This window comes from Macrosteles quadrilineatus, unplaced genomic scaffold (assembly GCF_028750875.1).
Source record: "Macrosteles quadrilineatus isolate MER2022 unplaced genomic scaffold, UCM_ALF_1.0 Scaffold_2__2_contigs__length_208266976, whole genome shotgun sequence".
NCBI lineage: Eukaryota > Metazoa > Arthropoda > Insecta > Hemiptera > Cicadellidae > Macrosteles > Macrosteles quadrilineatus.
The window spans coordinates 36,599,448-36,623,059 of record NW_026542595.1 but is presented as its reverse complement, the minus strand read 5'-3'; the positions used below and the strand labels follow the sequence as shown (position 1 = coordinate 36,623,059).

At 35.1% G+C, this 23,612-nt stretch overlaps 1 protein-coding gene across 4 annotated transcripts in view; it reads left to right on the top strand.

The window, feature by feature from the left end:
- LOC128985943 (complexin) overlaps positions 1–23,612 on the top strand; it is a 590,501-nt gene that overhangs the window by 520,447 nt on the left and 46,442 nt on the right. The window contains exon 1 of one of the 4 annotated variants that reach the window (XM_054405945.1): positions 17,225–17,307. The exons of the other annotated variants lie outside the window; for them this stretch is intronic. The gene's annotated coding sequence lies outside the window, so the exon portion shown is untranslated. Of the gene's footprint in view, positions 1–17,224; positions 17,308–23,612 lie in introns of those variants that run through there. 4 annotated transcript variants of the gene reach the window in all.

The following is a 23,612-nucleotide window of genomic DNA, read 5'->3' as shown; positions in this document are numbered from 1 at the left end:
TCCCATATAAGATTAAATTTACAACTAATATGGCCCACGAGATAAAGACACAAAAAATAACAATTTTCCTTTTGCAGAACATTCGTCATTACTCATCACGTTACCTAACTGTAATTACCCTAATAGTCGGATTAGATTAATATTTGGTTATAGTTTGATTTTATTATAAGTCCTTTGAAACGTATTATAAAGATATAAAATTACTTTTCATTTTACTGAACGTACACCATATTACATGCAAAATTGTATTAATTGTTTGTTTAATAGTATAACAAAAATAATTTGAAATACACTAGCTGTTTATTAAAATATAAGAATCATATAATGTACAACTTCTACAGTAAATGTAAACCATTCTACTGAATCTTAGCTTATGTAAATACAGTATTAACTTTTAACAAAGTATCCTTAACCACTTAAGTAATTAATTGGAAGGCATTTTTAACAACATTACATTCACCGAGCTGCATATTTACAACTACCAACTTTAAAGTTATGTGCTAAGCAAGCTCTAGTCAAATATAAAATATTAACTATCTGTCAAAAAATAACACCCTCGTCAAATCAAAGTATTGACTGATGTGAGGTTAGGACACGCGACTTCTGCAGGAACCATCAGAGGAGAGTGGGCGAGAGCACGAACTGGAAACTGTCAGATTGTAACCATCGACCCGGCCCGCAACCGTGCTAGCAGGGGATAGGACCGCTACGAATAACTAAATACTCCATACAACTATAATACAGGTCACTGCTGGTGATACTTATTGCTAGCATGTGAAAGGACCGCTACGAATAACTAAATACTTCATACAACTATACAGGTCACTGCTGGTGAAACTCATTGGTAGCAGGTGATAGGACCGCTACAAATAACTAAATACTTTATAGAACTATGCAGGTCACTCTTAGTGATACTTATTGCTAGCAGGAGATAGGACCGCTACGAATAACTAAATACTTCATACAGCTATACAAGTTACTGCTGGTGAAACTCATTGGTAGCAGTTTATAGGACCGCTACAAATAGCTAAATTCTTCATACAACTATACAGGTCACTGCTGGTGATAATTATTGCTAGCATGGAGATTGGACTGCTACAAATAGCTAAATAATTCAAACAACTATACAGGTCACTGCTGGTGAAACTCATTGCTAGCATGGGGATAGGACCGCTACAATTAACTAAATACTTCATACAACTATACAGGTCACTGCTGGTGAAACTCATTGCTAGCAGGTGATAGGACCACTACAAATAACTAAATACTTCATACAACTATACAGGGCACTGCTGGTGATACTTATTGCTAGCATAGAGATTGGACCGCTACAAATAACTAAATACTTCATACAACTAGATACAACAGGTCACTGCTGGTGAAACGTATTGGTAGCAGGTGATAGGACCGCTACAAATAACTAAATACTTCATACAACTATACAGGGCACTGCTGGTGATACTTATTGCTAGCATAGAGATTGGACCGCTACAAATAACTAAATACTTCATACAACTAGATACAACAGGTCACTGCTGGTGAAACGTTTTGGTAGCAGGTGATAGGACCGCTACAAATAACTAAATACTTCATACAACTATACAGGTCACTCACTGCTGGTGAAACTTATTGGTAGCAGATAATAGGACTGCTACGAATAACTAATTACTTCATACAACTATACAGGTCACTCACTGCTGGTGAAACTTATTGGTATCAGATAATAGGACCGCTACGAATAACTAATTACTTCATAACACTATACAGGTCACTCACTGCTGGTGAAACTTATTGGTATCAGATAATAGGACCGCTACGAAAAACTAATTACTTCATACAACTATACAGGTCACTCACTGCTGGTGAAACTTATTGGTAGCAGATAATAGGACCGCTACGAATAACTAATTACTTCATACAACTATACAGGTCACTCACTGCTGGTGAAACTTATTGGTATCAGATAATAGGACCGCTACGAATAACTAATTACTTCATACAACCATACAGGGCACTGCTGGTGAAACTTATTGGTAGCAGGTGATAGGACCTCTATGTATACCTAAATACTACTTACAACTATACAGGTCACTGCTGGTGTAACTCACAAAATATGAATCATAGGAATCAACATACAATGACAATTAGGAACTTGTTATACAACGAGCCCTCATCAACTTGGACCCTATTAATACGGAATTGATTTGAAACCAGTCAGTTCTGTAAATTCAATGGACAAAATCTTTTGCTTATTATTTATAAATGACTGTAAATAAGAGCCTACTACAGTATGAAATAACTATTTGATCTACTTATTATTGTTAAATAATTTTCAGTTATAGTAACACTCAAAACTTTAGGCCATTATACCTATAGTACAGTACACTATTATTTTCTACCTTTTATCCAACTAATGAACTCATCTTTAGCATAAACTTTTATTATTATTGCAAATACCACCGAGAGAATACATCGTAAAAAGTTTCACCATTAGCGAAAGTTGAACCATTCTCGATTCTTGTTAATAAACTAGGGTAAACTCATTTTCCTTTTCATACACGTCCCAAAATAACGTTAGGCCTTTTACCCCTTCCAATCCCCACTTCTCACTACTTCCTGATTCCTAACCATTCTTCAATCTTAACATTCTTCTCATTAGCAATGAGTTTATTTATTTAAAAATAACTGTCGTCCATTGTGTTGAGGTAATATTTACAAGGGTGTCTCCTTGCTTATTCAAATTGTAAATGTTTGATTGAGATTATGTTTTTCTTCTTTAGTGGCATTTTTAATTTTAGTCAAAGAAAGTTTTAGTTTTAACACTTTTAAGGAAAAGCACTCCAAACCCATTTAAGTTTTGTAGGTGTGCCAGGAATCAAACCCAACCCTCGTACACCAAAATCTGAGATGCTAACGACTGGGCTAACAACACATATAGTAATATCAGCAAAAATTAACATGATTTCAAAACTAAATCCTATTGAGTTACATTTGCAAATTGCTTATTTCCTGCTACTAGATAAATATAACCTATTAGTTATTCTTTTCTTTTTGACAAATTAACGTGCTATCCAGGCTAAATAGCTTTTTTATTAATTGTTGTTATGATAAATTGTTATTTAATAGTTAAACATAAAAAATAAATCAAAAGAATAAGTTAAATCATAATTCTTGATTCGAAAAATGTATATACATTCACATGTAACACTATTTGAAAGCCCTCTCCATGTAATCAGAAAGTTACATGAGTACGTTAATGTTTGGAAAAGATATTTTATTACGATGTGAAGTTTTGAGTTAAATCATATCTTCAACTTCTAAAATTATCATTTTCAAAATTAGAGAGAACTAACCTCTGAAACTTTATTTTTTATATTTTATGTATAGGTATGTACAAACGAATGTTGATAGCTATGAAAACCATTATAATAACCATTATAGCTTTATATAGTTTATAATGGAAGGGTAGCTCAGTGGTAATAGTGTTATAGTGTTTACGCCACACTACATTATTTTGACGAACTTCCCACGCAAGTATTTAGTCCAGAAAACAGCTGTTTGCCGCCAGCTTATTCAAATGGGGTTTCATTGCGTACTACTGTGCTGCAATGAGTTTTACCGGACACCAATCAGCTGATTGTACTGTATTTTTTAGTATTTAGGTGGCAATGAGTGGTTATAAACAAAAACATAACCTCTCAATGACTAGTGATTTTTAGTCCTTTAGTTGGTGGAAATATATAAGGATTTGTACAGATTTAGTAGTATGGTGTAAACTATCGTACGTCACTCGTCCAAAATGTGTGTACCGGACTCGTATGGTAATCCCGTACTCGACTTCGTCTCGCACGGGAACGACCACACTCGTCCGGTAAACACTTATTTTCAGGACTAGTACCGTAATATACTATTTTCTTACAATGAGAGGTAAGTAGCTTTTTGATGGTTAACAACTGGACCCAAGTGCTAATGATCATGGGTACTTTCAATAAATGGTCCTAACTACCATAACAGCTGATCTTACTCAGTAATGACGCTAGACAAGGCATTACACTCCATTCTACGCTCGTCCTTCACTCATATTCGGGTTAAAATACGCACATATGGGTCGTCCATATTTGAAATGGTAATGGTTACGATACTGTGTCTCAAATTTTAGTTTCCATTTTAAATTGTTTCTCGCTGTATGTAGATTTGAAACATCTGTGCCAATTATCAACGATTTTTTGTATAGGTAATACAAAAAGCTCATCTAGTTTATCGTATATCCAACGTAGAGACCACAAAGTAATGTCATCTACATTGCTGATAAGAGGCTCAACCTTGCCTTTGATGTGCAACTCTAACGGGCTTTGTCCGAACTTCGACTTGCTACGATTGTCCTTGCCAACTCTACCGTTAAGAGTATAAGACACCAACTTACCTATTAGAAATCATTTTCGATAAAAAAAAACGCACTTATGTTTCCTTTTATTGAAGCTTAAAAGAAATTTGAAAGCAGTAACAAGCCACGATGATTGATTGTCAATCTGTTAATAAAATATCATAGCTCATTTAAAAGTCATTAACTTTAAGATTAATCTCTTAACATAATTTAAGGAATAACCTTCCTCTTGCATGATTTATTTTTGATCTATTAAAAAACAGATCAAATAGTTAGTTAAATAGTTAATAACATACGTTAAATCTAAAATCTACTATATTATTTGTTAAATGACTTGGTCGTACAACAGTGTTATTGTTTTTATTTAATATGAATTTAAATAATAATATTTATTACAATAAACTTATAATATTACAATATTTTATTTAAGTCACCTTCACCAAGCAGGTTTGTTTATAACTTTCACTGGTTGTCGACGGCTCTACGTCGATGGTGTTTATAGGCCCCATGTTGCCCACAGTATGTATTGTAGGCAGGCATGTTGTTGCTATAATAACACTGCGTGCCGGCCTACGGCTTCGTCACATGCAACGTTTACTTTACTTCAAACGACTTTTTGTTTTACAATTGAAATCCTTTATAGTTTACCGATACTTTTTAAAGCAGATAATATGTGTTTTGTAACTAGTAAAATGTGTTCCGGCAAAAGAAAGAAAAACATAAGAAGCTTATCGTATTGTATTTTTTTTTATGCAGACCGAGATTGTGTATCCACAGTTTATTGCACCTATACTTTTTTTAGTATATTTTTCTGTCCGTCTTATTCGTCTATTTCCTTCGGAAATCCGTCCTACAACCAATGTTGCCCAAATTAAAACAAGAGTATTTTACATAAACTTCTTTCAATTCCAAGTACTGTACTTTCTTTACTGACAACTACCTCCCGCACCAATTCTGCATTAGTTCTTATGTGTAGTCAAACTCGCTGTACCCTTTCAAATTGTACGTTTTTAAAATAAAAATCGCATTTGAACATGTGAGTACTATTTTAAATGAGTATATTAATTTCACTGTTCCAAACTAATCATTACCTGGCAGAGAAGAAGAGTACGAGAGTAATCAGTGACGTTGCACAAGTTACTCTCCCGCAGAAGGTCTATATTCAACCTGTCTTGTCTCTTGTTTGACTGGCCTGTGAGTTGATACTGAGAAGGTTTCGTACTAACTTGCCTTGCAACATACCAACACAAAGTTGTACCCAAAGCAGCGTTTTCGAGACTATTTACATACAAATTTTTCCAGATACCTTTAAGTTGAAACTGCAGCCTTGTTATATAAAATTACTAGGAACGACCGTCTGTTAATATGGCTTTTTATTCACAGTTGCAAATTTGTGCATACAAATTTAATAGTATTTGTATATTTCCCGGATTATGTCGTGGATGTATCATTAAAAACCAATTATGTGAACTCAACATATACTCCTGTCATCTACCTATTTTAATTCTTCAAACGGACTATTTATATTAAAATTATTTCTATAGAATAATGCACACTCAGAAATTAATAAATTCAAATATAAGAAGCAAATAGTAATATTTAACATAGCTAGAAGAATCATGTAGTTATTTTAATATACTCTAGAAGTTTATATTTCCCTAAGTAGAACATGTCCGTATACAGGGTGTCCCTCGAGAGGTGTCTCAAATCGATTACTGGAAAACGGCTTTACGTACAAGGATGAAATAAAATTATTTCCCACTAAATCGACCCCAAGGAATAACGTAAAAATATTTTTAATTTTTTGCAAATACAGGGTGTGCCAAAAACTGAGGGTCACTAGTTCGAATCTCGGAATTTTCAAATGTAAACATATGTCATGTTATACATCATTTTAAAGGTATTTGATAGAAAAACATTTTGGCGAAAACCAAAATTAGTTATCTTTTTCCGTTTCAAAATGGCGGCAGTTTTTTTGAAAGAAATCTATATTTTTTTAATACTCTGTATTTCCTATACCAATGCATTTAGCACTTCTCCGGTTGCATTTTCTTACTCGTTATGAAATTAGCTTTACTGTGATATGCAACAAGTAACGGTTTTTTGAAATAATAAAAATTCCAAAAAAATTTATTTTTGAAAATTTGCAAATGCTCATTGTTCAAAATTTTCAAATAGCAACATATGTCAAGTGGCACATCATTTTATAGGTTTTTCAATTCCTAACAACTTTTTTTTTATACGTAATTTACACTTACTTCGTATCTCTTCTAGTTTTTGTGTAAATAACAAAAAACTTAATTTTCCTATATCAAATGCATGTTATTTGGGTTTGACACTAAAGGATTCATTTCATTTAGTGTTGAACCATGTCAAACCCAAATAACATGCATTTGATATAGGAAAATTCGGTTTTTTGTTATTTACACAAAAACTAGAAGAGATACGAAGTAAGTGTAAATTACAAAGTTGTTAGGAATTGAAAACCCTATAAAATGATGTGCCACTTGACATATGTTGCTATTTGAAAATTTTGAACAATGAGCATTTGCAAATTTTCAAAAATAAATTTTTTTTGGAATTTTTATTATTTCAAAAAACCGTTACTTGTTGCATATCACAGTAAAGCTAATTTCATAACGAGTAAGAACATGCAACCGGAGAAGTGCTAAATGCATTGGTATAGGAAATACAGAGTATTAAAAAAATATAGATTTCTTTCAAAAAAACTGCCGCCATTTTGAAACGGAAAAAGATAACTAATTTTGGTTTTCGCCAAAATGTTTTTCTATCAAATACCTTTAAAATGATGTATAACATGACATATGTTTACATTTGAAAATTCCGAGATTCGAACTAGTGACCCTCAGTTTTTGGCACACCCTGTATTTGAAAAAAGTAAAAAATATTTTTACGTTATTCCTTGGGGTCGATTTAGTGGGAAATAATTTTATTTCATCCTTGTACGTTAAGCCGTTATCCCGTAATCAATTTGAGACACCTCTCGTGGGACACCCTGTATATTTAACCGAGATTCCCCCGGCTGCAAGGGTAGAGAGTCGTGGTGATTAGTGTAAGGGGAGGAACCGGGGGGGGAAGTAGCGAGTGTATTTCTCTTTAATTACCCTGCAATCTCGTTCTCGGTGCAACTTACGAAATGGCACCGATCAAGAGTTGACCCACATTTCGACTCTTGTCAAGAGCAGTCAGGGAAATGTCGATACTGTACTTTTAACCATTAAGATACAACTTTTATGGTACCGTAGTTGTTTATGTAACACTTAAAGAACCTTGAACAACTTTTCAAACCCATACCTATTTCTACCTTCTTCATTTATAAATATGAACTAAATATATTTTATGTAAGATAGTCGAATTGACAAAGATATTTAGAGCCTCGCTCTACTCTATAAAAACTTTATAACTATAAGCTTTATAACTATATATAACTCGAAACTTTATAACTATAAGCTAGTTTGTGGTTGTTTTCTTCATATGTGGGGTTTGAGTGACATGTATTACCTGTACTTACATGTCAAATTATATTTAAACTCAAAAACTTTTTTTTTAATCCTTCAGACTGAAAGCAATGTAAAATTACCACTCACTGAAACTCAGTTGAAACTTAAACGAATCCAAGAACAATGTAATGACGTAATCGCTGCGAGGTTAGTTATGTACTTTAAAACGATTTATCAACAAAACATGTAATGGATTTGTAAGTATAAACAAAATCCGCAAACGTGGAAACTAATGATTTTGACTTTTGCAAGTATAATCATTTGCTTTAGGAGCTACCCATCTCGTTTTAAAGCTGTTTTACTTCGACTTAGAAGTGTTTCGTTAATTACTTTCAAACAATTTGTAAATATAGTTGTGTATTCAAGGTACTTAATCGCATGCGGTGAGATTTGCAGAGTATTTATAGATGCAGTAGTTGATCTAATGATACGCCCATTAAACATTTTTGACCGCAATATTCAATAACCTGGTTGGTTTCAATCACATTTTACATATTTCCTTCTGGTTTGTCATAAAAATAAAATAAGCTTCAAACAATTCTAATGTAATTCATAAATAGTTCTTTGTTGAAAAAACTTAATAGCGTTTTAATTTGCATTAATAGTTGAGATTTAATGCGGCAGGAACGAATCTTCTTCTATCACTCTACTCGCTAAAAGGAGATGTATAATGTATATATTTACTATATGTTAAGTAAAATTAATGATGTCATACAGTTTTGATTAGAAGAGACATCGGTGTGACGTTTAATATGTATATGTTGGCACCATCTTTTGTATTTTGATCTAACCGTTCTCTTATATCCGCCTGCGTGTGTATAGTATTCAACAAAACTAGGGGTGATCCGTTACAGTACAAGAGTGAACTCTATCGTTAAAAGTTACTGGGGGTAACTAGTACAAGAGATAATTAAATAGCTGATTCATAGTTTGTGTCACTACTTACTGAGCCACCGACTCGCAAACAAATCTAAAAACTAATGTAAAATATTGTATGCAGATATTTCCGTCATTCTGTGTGCATCGCCCATTTTTACCTAAGTTTTAGAGATAACTTGATGTTATAATTATGTTGTTAGTGAACGTTTCTTGTTATCTTTGAAAACAATCAAATGACGAAACGAAAGGAAGCTTAAATTCAAATATTTCCACAACATTGCATATATATTGTGCATAAAATCGAGAAATATATTCGAGTAAAGCACGCAAGGGTTGGCTGATGTCACTGGTACAAAATACTGACCAATTTGACTGGAAGGGGGCGAGATCACGAATGAATAAACTGAATGGATCGATCAGTCCGTCCCAGCACCGAGGGGTACGTGCAACTTGTGATGGACTGTTAACAAACGTCTACAAGACATTCATAGAAGTCAGTTCCTAGCTTTGATGCAATCCCAAAAAGTTTGTAAATATAAATTCCCTGTATTCAGCCACTGCAGTATATTGTACAACGGAGAAATAATTAAAGAACTTGTAATATTGAGTATATTTGATTTATGTTAGTTGTAGTTCAACAATTGGACGTAATAATGTATCTACAATACTGTCAGTCAAAAATAAAAAATACAGCATGTAAATGACGTATTTTCAATCATTGGATGGTCATTGACAAACTTTAACAAATTTCTAGAGCGTAGCGACAACTTCCCGAAATATATTTTCTTACAGCTTGAAATAAAACTTTATAAAACAAAAAGCAACACCAAATCAGCTTTATTGAGTTGATTAAATCAGCCTTAAAGAAATTTTTTATGGTAATTGACATTTTAATCTTTAAACTATAGTAAATGTTCGTAAGTCACTATTAAGTAACTGTGATTCGACATCCTATTAACTGCTGGGATCACGTACACCCTGTTATTATTTACTAGGCCAACATTTAAAAATTAAATTTGAAATTTTGATCAGTTTATTTGCATTAAAGCTTATGCTTGTATAACTTCTTTGTGAATACGAAGTTGAAAACCACTTTTCAAAAGGCAGTTTATTTTTAGTTTTAATGAAATTTAAATAGGATTTAAAATTAGTTTATATTTTGAAATAACTTGCTCGGAGGTTGTCTCTGACAGTATGAAGCAAGCCGGACGTTATCTTCAAACAGCTGATTCAAATAGCCTGGAGGAGGTGGACCTCTGCATCTGAAACCTTTGAGGAGTTTAGTGGAGAGAAACATCAGAACAACTATGGAGTATGTTTAAGTGTAGAGGAAAGAGAAGAGAAAACAAACATTGAGGAATTAGTAAACACCTAGAAATAATTATAAGAATAATCGAAACTAAGTATCCTTCATTTTTTCCAATATTGTATTTATATGTATAGTTTATTATTAATTAATGTTAAACCCTTGTTAAACTCTATAATAGTAAAAAAGCTTTGCTATGTAATTTTAATTTATCACTCATTCACTCAAATTTTAAGTGTTGACTAAATCGTTGAATTGATAAGTAAAATTTTATAGCACAAAGTATTTAGTAGCACAAAGATTTTTTTAACTTAATTTCATAAGTAGATATTTCCCATGGTACCAATATCATTATAAAGGGATAGTGGGCAATATAACTTTTCAGGTCACTCTATAGGTTTGATTTTATTATTAAAAAAATGTATTACATTTAACCATATTAGGTATTAAAAAACCCAACTATTAAGCTAAACAATATATTAACCAGTACTGGGGTATGCTGATGTTAGGATGTTAGGAGTATCACGGTATATAGGATGTTATAAACGTTAGGTTTTGTAAAGCACGAGCAATACAGGTTAAGGAATATTGTAAGGTAGCCCTAACATACACCAGGGGGTAATAGAGTGTCCTCATTATTATTCACGTTGGGTGATACGCCCATTTACTGGAGCTACCTTGCTTCTGTTTTACAAACAAAGGTACGTGGCATCTTGAGGAGTCTACATTTAACAAGTAAGGTTACAAACCTTAAATTTATTCATGCCACTTCTATAACTACAGTAGTTTGAATATCACAAATACACCTTAATTATTATCAAAAAGTTGTTCAAAGTTTTCTCCTTACACATACCACCCTAATAGCTCAGGCAAATTAGCTCAAAAAGAGCTGTAGCTCCTAAATATTGGGGGAAAGCTGGAATAAACGGTTATTCTGCTCTGGAGATCCTAAATAAGTTGAAAATGAGTTTGCGACGGATTCTAAAGTGAGCTAAGTGTATAAGAGGCAATAAACTAGGCCGATTCTACAATTTTTAGGAGCTTCTAGTATAATTTGCCTGGGCTATAATACGTGCATGAGATTGGTTAAGCTTTTAAATTTATTTTTATTACATAGGACAAAATCATGATATTTAACTGTTAGTCTTGCATTTATTAAAGTTTTCATCTACAGATACTAAAAGATTGGGGATAAAATTACAATTGTTATGTTGTAAGTTAATCATATTAAGTTTATAAAGTAAAATTGATGTTTCTTTTTCCTATAACTTTTTTCCGTTGTTGAAACGCAGGTGGTCGAAGAGTTGACGAAAGGGACTTTATTTCCTAAAGTGGTAAGTCCCACAAACCACCAATGAAAACTATTTGTGTGTTAATGCCATCGATATATAACAAACATATTGTGTTTATATATCGATGATTAATGCATACTCAAAATACAACTATCAGGTGGTGTTTACTAGTAATGAAAAATTATAGCTAAAAAGCAATTTTGGCAAGAATAACTGTTTATCTGTTAGGTGCTTCACGAATACACAACTAATAGGCTACTAATTGTTTCAATCATTAAACACTTCTAATGCGATGTTAATTCGATTTGTAAAATAATTTTAATATCTGGTAACTTGATCTAACGAACTGTAGTCAATCTCTCAATCTCCTATAGTTTGGAGTTTTATGGATACGCTGCAGTGATTTTAATATTTGAATTTTTACTTTTTTAAGGTCAGCGTAATCTTTTCATTTTCAGTGTAAGTAAAACAATCGAGGTTAATTTAATAAGCCAACTGATGAAAAATAATTATAGATCAGTACAATAATTACACATTTAATATTTTTAGTATTGCAATACCGGTTGGTGATTTATCCTAGCCGACTAATCTATTGTTAATCAAGGACATTGAAGCAGCAGGCCTTGCCTATGACGTCACAAAGGCTCTTCACCACGTTATCAGAACACCTGATAAATTATCTCACTGTCCCTCTGAGACTGTCTTTGTCCCCTTCAAATCTATCCTGTCAACCGGGTACTGATAACTGGTCTAATTGAATCACTACTGCCTCTAAATTCGCTCATGTTATGTAACTGCTTCCCTACAAATAAGTAATTACAGTTTAAGAGGAACGTGCACTTAGTTTTATTAAAAAGTAAATATGTTATTTTGTTCCTAAATGTAAATTAAATTATGTAATGTCCTAGTGAAGAATTAAAACAGTACAGAACATCCATACAATAAAAACCAAGAATTTCTCTGTGGAAGATTGTTCTAAATATTATGAAAAACTGTATTGTAGTTCTTTTTCGTTAAAATCCATCATGTAGTTCCAGAACTGTTTGATAAAAAAAAACTTATTGATCAGCATTGTACGTGTTATTAAATTTAAGTAAATAAAAGTGTCGTCTTGTAACACTTAATCATTCGACTATTGAGGGTCTGAGGATGATTGGAATGTCCAATTGAAATTGATCACCACTTACCATCTTTTTTGTATATTTACCGTCTTTTGAGTAACAGTATAAGCGTAAATATATGTTTTAAGTGTTATAAGACGTTTCTTTATTTAATTTCCGTAAACAAAAATATAAGTTATAATCTTGATGTCAGCAGTTCAAAAAAGTGTCGTAGTCAAACTCAGGACATATTTCGCCTTTTCACTCATCGTAAGGTGGAATGCTCCATCAATTAATAGAGTTAGTTGTCAATTAGGCCTAACATTAAAATAGACAAAGGACAAAACAGTGCTCGAAAAAACGTGTGACATTTAAGTCGGCCTATTATTAACTAGTCACTGTATTGATGTAGACTATCGTAAAGGTTTGTAAATTGTCTTTTTCGTTGCTGTATCTGCTAAACGCGTTTTTAAATCCACATATTTCGTACGTTTTCTGTACAAAATTTTATCATTTCAAAACAAAGTTTAATAATTATAAATAATCCGAATAAAACATTGATTTTTCCAAATCAAAGTAGTATGATTGTTAGTTATAGTTTATAAAAATTACATACAGTTACAATGTTTACATTTTACATAGTACACATTTAAGAATATAATATTTGAGTAGTTATTACTATGACTTTCCTAAATAAATCTACGATAATTTATTAATTCGTCCGATAATAGTCATAAACATTATTGCAAAAAAGGGTTTTAACGTCCTCTCGTAGTGATCTCACGTAATCTTAAATGTTACTATGAAGGAGCGACCAGCGAATACAGCAAGTATACTCTTAGCTTGAACCATCTAATATTATTTTACATCTAGAGAGGGCGATAGAAATATCGGTTACATTTATATTTACTTGCTAGGATTGCTTGCACCAAGATAAACGACATGCGTAAGGAGATTTTTTTCTGCATATCTATTGGCTTACTTTAACCGTACTTGTGTTAGTGATATAGTATTTAGGGACTTTAAAGCGCATACAATTTTTATATTACATAGTCAGCAGTATATTTTTATATTTTATTCCTACATAATTATTTGCACATATTTTTATAGTTTGTTTATAATACACAAATTAAATTAACATCCTATTCTCTTATTTCCGAAAGAAAATAAAGACTAGCGTTTCCGTTACACAATTCATTAAATTATTATCTCTCCGGAACATGAGCAAAATAATTACTAAATTAGTCTATATTAATAACTTATAAACGTATTACCTGAAACTACCCCATGTACAAAATGTACAACGTAGAATTAATGACTAGACTTTCCTAACAATAGTAAAGGACAATTTTTTTATAACACATTCTAGGTAAAGGGAGTTACACAAATAGGCCTATTGCACATATACATACCATTCTCATAGCTATTGTGACATCTGAACTCATTGTTGATGTATTATGTGTGCAGAATCACTCAAGTGTGAATCGGCTTTTATATTCAATCACTACCTAGTAAAAGGTAAAATGTGTCTTGTTTACAATACTAAAAAAAGTAAAAACAGTAAACAAAAACAACAGTAAAAAAAACACTAGTGTTATATCGCTGGTACAGTTTAGAATCCATAATATCATGAATATGAAAGTAAACTTAATCTGAAATAAAAGTGGCTGCTAGCCAACCGATTATCGTCTTGGTTTGAGAATATTATACTCTCAAACTTTCTTTGCACAGTCAGATAATCTACATAATGTTAAAATACAAAAGACCCATTTTTATGAATTCAAAACTGACTTTATGGTTTCAACGAGGAAAGTATCTTTTGCAATTGCGATGTTGTGATAAGGAGATTTAGTAAACTAAGAAAACATAGGTCATAAAATGAGTTACACTATCGATTACACCCAAGAGTGTAAGGGTTTATCCAGTGCATGGTGGTGGTGGTGGTGGTGTGAGCCGTGTGCGTGAGCGAGTATTCAGTTGGGTCACATTTACATAACTGCGTGCTTTAGATACCCCTGAGTCGCGTTCCAGATATCTAATCCACAGTTGAACTTTTGTCCCAAAACTTTTAGAAACTAACATTATATTTTGTGAAGAAAATTACTTTAAGCATTTGGATGGATTAAGATTGTTTATAATATAGTTTCAATCAGTGTTGACTAAATCTCTAGGCACAGTTCACCCATAATATGTTCCATTGTATCAGTTAAATACATGAGGAGTATGTTAGTATTACTAAAATATTGTGTGAAAGGGCGATTACAAAAATCTATATTCTTAAATATTCGACAATATTTATTCGTCTTAAATACTGTCGAATAAAATACTGCCTTTAATATTCGAGAGTAATAATTCTAAACAATAAATCTCAACTTATAATAGCACATTAGTACGGTTAAAACTGTCTTTACATCTCCCCAAACTAACCTTACTTTTTACAGTTTACGAAAAATTATAAATCCATGTAAATAGCAAACAACCCATTATAATAATTTTGTTGTAGAGATTAATAGCTACATTCGAGGGCTATTACATACAAAAAAAGGTTTGAAATCCATTATTTGATGGAGTTGTTTTAAAAATAACTACGTTTAATCTAAAACAACTACAAAATGAACTTGAAGCCCATTTTTCACCATGAAAAAGAGCTGCAATGATACATTTTCTAACAAATTCAGAGCACAATATCTTGCGACTGGATTTGTAAAGCCTTGCGTGACTGTGGCACAACGCACGGCAAGTAACATTTGCATAACTAACTTTGTTACAGGCTGAAACCGTGAAAACGATCTTTTTAGTTTGCAAAGAAACCTCTTTGTATTACAACCTTAATATCTCTAGGATTATTTAAATCGGGTGGCATATTTTTATTTCAAACGGCTCACATGGATTTGTCTTATTTGTTTTCTTTCAGAAGCTTGTGATATTCATTACATTGGTAGGTTTACATTAATGTTTCCCAATCACATTACGTAATAATTGTTTAATGTTATTAGAAATAAATTGGTAAATTCGATTGAATTTACCGAATGAAAACGCAACAATTGCATTATACAAAAACACAATGGCATTTAAATTTTCATAAATAGTAATCCTCTGATGGATTGAATAAATATCAAATCAGCAATTGCCAAGCATCATTGGAACATTGCAGTTTTTAATATTCATTTGATGGCTCGGGAAATGTGTGACAGGATTTTAAGGTTTTACAACAGATCAATTGAAGTTGTATTGCCTTTTTACATTTCTGCCATTTGACTTTTGTATAGCACATTGATTGAGAAGATCTTTCAGTAAAAGCTTTAATTTTGTAGAAAGCAATTGCAAAATTAACTTTAATTTTCAAACACGAAATATTTTTTAAATATTTAAAACATTAATTGAGATATTTAACATACAAAAATTTAACACATATCTTACTTTCACCATAGTGAATCATAATCAATGGGCTGAAACAAAATGTTCCTCTAGCAAGATTTTAAGTAAAACAATCAATTATTTGTAACTGGTTAGTAGATGTTTAGTAGTTGGTTCATTAATTTGTCTACTTATCTCCACCAGTTATAATTTCTGGTCCCTAGTAGGTGCTTAGTTTCTAACGTACTTTTGAAACATAATTTTGTTTTTATCCATTCATAAGGAAATTATAACTTTTGTTTTTGAGTAAACTATCAACAGAAAAAACTAAAGAAAATGGTGCTTACATTTTATAGCAGTATACGCTGTTTTAAACTCCAAAGTTTCCGTAAAATAATTTCATAATATGGCATAAAAGTTTTTTTTGAGACTCATTTGCACCGATATTAATCACTAAGCAAACTGTCATAACTCTCGTGTGCTCCATAACTTGAAACTGATCCTCTTCATCAACCCCTACTCACCTGTGTTTATGATAAACAAGACGCCAACTTGGGGAACAATCTGAGGAGTTTGAGCTAATTGGTACCGAGTTGTCGTACAAGACTTGTCACACGTGGCTCGACATTGCCTCCAGCACAACTATGTAACTGCTATGTAACAGTTTGCAGCACTTACACTTTAATCTCTCGTCGGAGTCGTTACACAACTCGGAAAAGCTGTTCATTTCATTAACACATTACTAGGTTTGTTGTTTAGAGAGGCCGTGGCTGGAACAGAACAGCTGCAGTGGCTGTAAGTGTATGGACTTTAAAATGTATACTTCGAAGTTGGACTCACCAACTGTACGTAAAAGAAAACTGTTGATATGAAGGAAAATCTGACCATATATAGATTACACTATTAATATTGCACCATTAAAGGTAGTATTTAGTACGTTGTGTTAAATTTACCATACAAAACATAACTAACTATAAATCATTATGTAATCGTTAATTATAATTATCCTGAAAACTCGATCCACCAATTCTATTAATATACACATAATTTTAATTCTATTTATGATCAAATATTTAATATAATATCCCCAAGATACTTGAGGAGCGATTTGACTTGGACGCTAAAGTATGCCGGCAAATATTCGTGCGGTGGAATCTATCACTGGCGCCCAGCAATAATCATTCCGCCACGCCGCGCGAGAATTCGACTCTTTAATATTCTTCAGAACTAACAAAGAATCGCGAGAATTATTTAATTAAAATACCATTAAATAGCGTACAATGGTGGAGTGGAGGAGTGTAGGAGAGGATGAGTGGTGAGGTGGGGGGAGGGTTTGTTGGGGGAGGGTTGGGAGGAGTGACGTCACCCGTGTCTGCCGCAGTCTCCAGTAGTGACTCCACCGCGCTCATGTTGGCCACCCTGGCTTGACGTCGCCATGGCCACGTCGCTCTCAATACGGTTTTCTTAGGTTCGTATTCACATTTGTAAAGTTTATATAAATGGTTTTAGAACCTAAACTACTATTTTTTATTGTAGTAAGTAATAGGAAAGTTGTTTCAACTTTTGAAAAGTTTGGTATTATGTTTTGCAGTGTTGGCAGCACTGCGCACCCAGGTCCCCTAAACATAATGCGACACTTTAGTTATTCAAACTTTTAACTTTACAAGTACGCATTGCTATTTGATTGCAGCAAGATACCTTTTAAAATGTTTTTCAAACTAAATAAATTGCTTACACGTTTCAATGTTTTAAAACATTATTTATCGATTGTTAAATAATCTTATAACTTATTTCAGGTAAATTGATGTATTATGTATACTTTTTCAAATAAATAAATCTATCTTTAAAGTTTTAATTGAGTACTTTGTTTGAAAAATGATTAATTTTTTGAAACAAATGCAGTTTTCATCATTATAAAAGTACGCTTTCAAAATTGTTATTTATATATTTATTACGTTTTTTATTAGGTTGAGATAAATTTACGTTTGATGTTACTTTACCTTTATATGACAAAATTCCTTCTTCAGTCATTGAAGGTGTGTAATCTAAATGACTTATAACAAAATATACTTCATTAAAAAAGTAACTAAGAGTACATCGTATGACGCTTTCATAACAACCTGGTTTGTAAAACGTCGCATTTAAAAAATCACTTATCGTACCTATTTCAAATTATATGATTTTTAATATTTTTATTTTTATTTTAGAGTCTTAAATTTTATTGTGAGTACCTTTAATCAATGCAATGAGTATTTAGTGTATTATAAAAGTTTACAGTGGCAGTGTGACAATCGAACAAAATAGGGATGTATTCGATGATTGTTTTAAGTACAAATAAATCGCATTGATTAGCAGAATAGGTATTTAATACAACCGCAAGCCCCGTACAGAGTGATTCATAGCCTTTTTTTCTGGGAGAAATAACTTCGATAGTTTTATTAATTTAGGATTAATGTTAAAGTTGTTCCTATACTTTGCTTGTTAATCTATATTTACTTAAATGAGTGCAGTTAGTTTATCAGTAGCACTTTGAGGATAAGGTGTGGTGTGTGCATTTAGGTCACGTAGTAACTTGAATCTTCATTACAAACCACACATCACTAATAAAGTAGGTTACTTAGTAGTAATTTGAAGATAAGGTGTGGTGTGTGCGGTTAGGTCACTCAGTCACTCGAATATTCATTACAAACCACAAAACATTAAAACCATAGGGTACTCAATAGCACTTTGCAGATAAGGTGTGGTAAGTGTGGTTTGGCCACTTCGTCACTGGAATCTTTATTACAAACCACACAGCACTTATAAAGTTTGTTACTCAGTAGCACTTTGCAGAAGGTGTGGTGCGTGCGGTTAGGTCACTTCGTCGCTTGAATCTTCATTGAAAACCACATAGCACTAATATTGTAGGTTCATGAACTGCACTTTGCAGAAAATGTTTGGTGGGCATTTTGGTCACGTAGTAACATGAATCTTCATTAAAAACCACTCAGTACTAATGTACTCAGTACTCAGTAGTACTTTGCAGATAAGGTAGGGTATGTGCGGTTTGGTCACTTAGTCACTTGAATCTTCATTACAAGCTACACAGTAATTTTTTACTCAGATGCACTTTGCAGATAAGGTGCGGTTAGGTCATACAGTCACCTTGGGTATTCAGTAGCACTATGGACGGAGGTGTGGTGTGTGCAGTTTAGTCAAGTAGTCACTTGACTGTTTGTTATTAACTACATAACGCTACTACAGTTGGGTACTCAGTGGCACTATGCAGGGAAGGTGTAGTTTGTACGGTTAGGTCACGTAGCCGCAAAGCTCTTCTTTAGAAACCACATACAGCATTACTGTATTTAGTTACTCAGTATCACTATAGGATGAAGGTGTGGTGTGTGGTCTAGTCACCTGGATTTAGCTTTTCAATACATACCACATAGTACTACCACACTAAGCTACTGAGCTACCAAGAGGGACTATGCAGGGAGGTTGCAGTGCGAGGGTCGCGTGGCATTGCGGCGCTACGTTTGATCGATGCTTCCCTCATCGTAAACGCGTGACAACCCTCAACTCTTGAAAACTCACGAACTGTTCACCAGCTTCCGTTATTGCTTCCTACTAACTTATTGAATTTCTTTCACAACATTTTCTCTCTAAATAATCTTTTATATTAACTTAACTTTCTTTGGGTCTTAAACGTGAAGAGTGTTTAATAATTTCTCTTAGAAAGTAACGTTTTATAATTTATCTCCTGTAATTAGTGTACTATTAGTCCATTGAGATAAAATTATTTTTGAATCTCATAAAATGTCTAATCAGTGTACTAAAGTATGAAATCCTTATAAAAGTGACTCTCGCCATTGCTAATAACTACTCTAATGACCTAGGTAACCTCTAGCCTTGTCTTCTAAAACCATGTACAACAAGGTCTTGTCTTTTTTTTCTTCAAACAACATAAACCGCACCACATTTTGTGCAGGCCGTGGGTTAATTTTCTTTGTAGTTTCTGGTTGCAAATTAAATAGGAAATAAAATAGGTGTAAACCTAAAATTGAGATGGTTGTGGGTTAAATTAAAGTCTGTATTAGGGGTTCAGGTTAGCAGGTTGAACTGTCAGGAGTAGTCAGGGCTCTGAACATTTCTATACACCCACGAGCCTTTAATGTTTATTATATCAATTTCATCCTAATGAGGATAAAATTTGTACTAACCGAAAAGTTTTAAAGTTTTTTTAATGTATTTAAGTTAAAATGTCTTAGTGCAATATTAATTGCCTTTTTTGAAAGGTGATCAAATCTTACTACTACGTGTTTATGAAATAATTATTTTAGCAATAAATCTATACACAGATACAGACAGAGTGATGAATCTGCGACGAAATTTTCTGCACTGGAAAAATAAATTTTAAAAGTGCATGCAGTCGCAGCCGTTTGCCGGGGATAGCTCAGCCTACAATGGCTGGGTAAAGTTCCAGGGTCTGCGATAAGGTCAGGGAAACCACTAGGCCAAAAGCCGGGTCTAACCGGTATAGGACTGGCTCATACACGGGCACTGTGAACAAGTCAAAAACAAGTCACCACAACAAACGTGCAATAATCACTACCAGACCTACGCCGATTCTCCACACTCCTAGGGGGTCGTTGCTGACTACGCAACTCGGGCTTCGTCCTAACTATCCAATAGTTAAGCCCAGAGTGCCTAAAACACGGTGAGTTACACGACGACTTGCCAATAAAAACCACAACGCGTGTTATCACCAGGCGGGGTCTACTAGGCCACTATAATCCAATACACAACTCTAATGCCCAAGCTAAGAATCAAACAGTTCACTCAATAATCGTACCACATAATAATATACAAGTACACTATAGGTAGAGTGACTACACCACTAGTAGCTGGTCTCAATAAATACCAAGCCAAACAAGCAAAACTAAATGGCAATTGCACTATTAAAATATTGAGCTACTTAGTAGCGGATAAATAAATATTAAATACGTTCCAAACACTAGATAAATATATTATCTGATAGCCGGTACTCCGCTATCCAAGCTACCAAGATAACGTGTTGGACTACCAAACAAGCTGTTCAGGTTAAATTAAAATAATAAAATGAATAAACAATAACAACCCTACTACTGCTACTGCTACTACCAACTTTATGTTACTTAGCTGGGCTTCTGTTAATCGGCTAATAATATTAGCTACTAGCCTACTGGCCTCGTGCTTCCAACTACGCACGCTAAATCGTGCAGCCTAGGTTTGTCGGGCCTCAGAGTTATTCGTAATATAACTAACTCTAGGTACAACGCAAAATAATATCTACTACAGTCAATTAAATTATATTATTTGCGCTCTGGCACCTGCCCAGAACCGTCAGGAATACACTTTTTATTCCTGACACCTGTAAATAAATCCTAACTACCGTCAGGCTTTGACCAGCACGGTTACCACTCTAACTCTCTAACTCTCTTAAACCAAAATATAATAAAACGTCGTCCACTCACCCCAAGTGGGTCACTGTTTCACTACCCAACTTGAATGCCGACACTCACTCCTTGAGCACCAACCTCACACGACACCGATGTCACCACAGCACTCCTCTCTACGTACACCACTGGACGTCTCACTAGACACACGCTATCCTCACTCACTGGGATCCACGACTCGAATGTCCTACCTATACTGTCCTGAAGATCTAGGATATCCCAGGCTTATCGGCACTGATAAGCCGGGTCAAAGGGCGCTCGCTAGCCTCGCTGCCGCCGCTCGCTCACCTCAACAATCGGTGCGCGGCCAAATAGCAAAAATATACCCCCCTAGGGAAAATAACTCGTTACATCCCCCACTTACATCGGGATGAAAAAAAAGAAAACGGCCAAAAAGAAAAAAAAATCTTTGAACTCCGGCCAAAACAAAATACTTGAACCCCTAACCCAATGGTGAACCCTACACCACAGGTCTCAAACTTTAAAACAAAGAAAAACTCTTCTACTCGCCACTACCAGCCAACATGTAGCTGAATGATTTGGGCATCAGGAACCAGACGGGGATTTCCATTGCAAGGGCCTTCGGGGTCTTCGTCACCAATTTTGACACTGTCTATGCGGCCACCTTGGCCAGAACAGTCATCACCCACGCCCATTCTTACTACCTCTGTCCCACATGTCACCAATCCGAGGTCTCGGATGACATCCATACCCAGAATCATGTCTGTGGTGAGAGTGGGGACGTACAAGGCATCTCCTATCCACCGTCTTCCCGCAGCTTCTCCTGCTAGCCGAAACGAATACTCGGCCGTTGACTGTGTCCTCTCTGCCATCCTCAGAGGAGCGATTTGCTTACACGGCTCTACACCCTGGTTCTGAAGATGGTTGGCGACTCCTCGCCCAACCAAGCTAACTACGGAGCCAGTGTCCAATAATGCCTTAAAAACGCTGCCCATCAGCACAACTTCCACAAAGGGCCTTGACTCCGAAATCAGCTGGTCCTCCTCCACTCCCCCAACCAAGCTGTTCAGTTTTCCGAGCCACTCGCACCACTCTTCTGAGGTCGTTCGTTTCGGGTGGCCTCGCTCAGTTGACCTCCTGATGTCTGAGCTGGCCTGCCGTTTCCCGCACGACATCCACACTGGTTCACAGTAAAACCAGGTTTCCCACACCCATAACAGGAGACGGTCCTCGGCTTGCCACATTCTTTGACAAAGTGACCAGTCTCCTGGCACCTAAAGCACCGTACACCATCAGAATCTTTCCTTGTCATTGCGGGCCTTCGTACACGAGCCTCGATCGAGTATGAACCAACCCGCTGCCCAACTGACTTGGCTTCAGGAGACGGTCTCTCAAAACTATGTCTTTCGACCACGGCCACTTCAAAACACTTCTCAGCCTTCTTCTTGGGAACATAGGCGGTTTCCAAAACCAGCGCTACGTTTGGTGAAGGAGGAGGTCGGAAGGCGGCCTTCTCTCGCAGATAGGCCTCATAGTCTTCAGCCAACTCCACCATCTCGGCCAGGTTGCTGAAGTCACGCCGGCGTACCATCAGTTTGTATTCCGGACGCATGTTGCTGTAGATTAAGTCTAATCTACCATGCTCCGACAACGTACCGCTACGCCTAAGCAAGGTACTTATGGCAACAACGTAGTCCCGGAAGTGCTCGCCTTCTCCCTGTGTCCTTTTCCGGATCTCCTCATCCAAATTCCTCTGATAACCAGGTGGAAGGAACTGGATCTCAAATTGATGCCGAAAAGCTTCGAATGAATACAGGAGCTCCTTGCAATTCCTGTACCATAGAAGCGCTGAGCCTTGCAACAGCTCCGGCAGCGCTCTGAGCAGGTCCTCTGATGATATAGAGTAGGACCCCATCAGCTCTTCAAGACGCTCCAGGAACGATACAGGGTCTCTACGGCCATCAAACTTCAAACCCCACTTCCGGACCATGTCACATATCTTGGAGCAATCCTTTGGCTCCACCCTGCTGGCCTCATTTGAGAGCATATCCGAGCCTCGAGGCAGCTCCAAGCTAGAATGCCGGGCTGGTCTCTCAGAACTATCATTGGGCCGCTGCCATCCCTCGGGTCTACTAGGTAACCCAAAGGTAGGCATTGGAGCAGCCACAACACGGGACGTAGGGTTGGCGGGTCTTTCGAACCCATAGCCGACCCCATTACTCGGCGAGCCTCTCGCCTGTCGCACCACCGATGCCAGATGTTCTCTAAGAGTCCGGGTATCAGTCTCCAAAGACAACCCAAGGATCTCTTTAACCACCTCTAACTCCCTGCTAAGTCC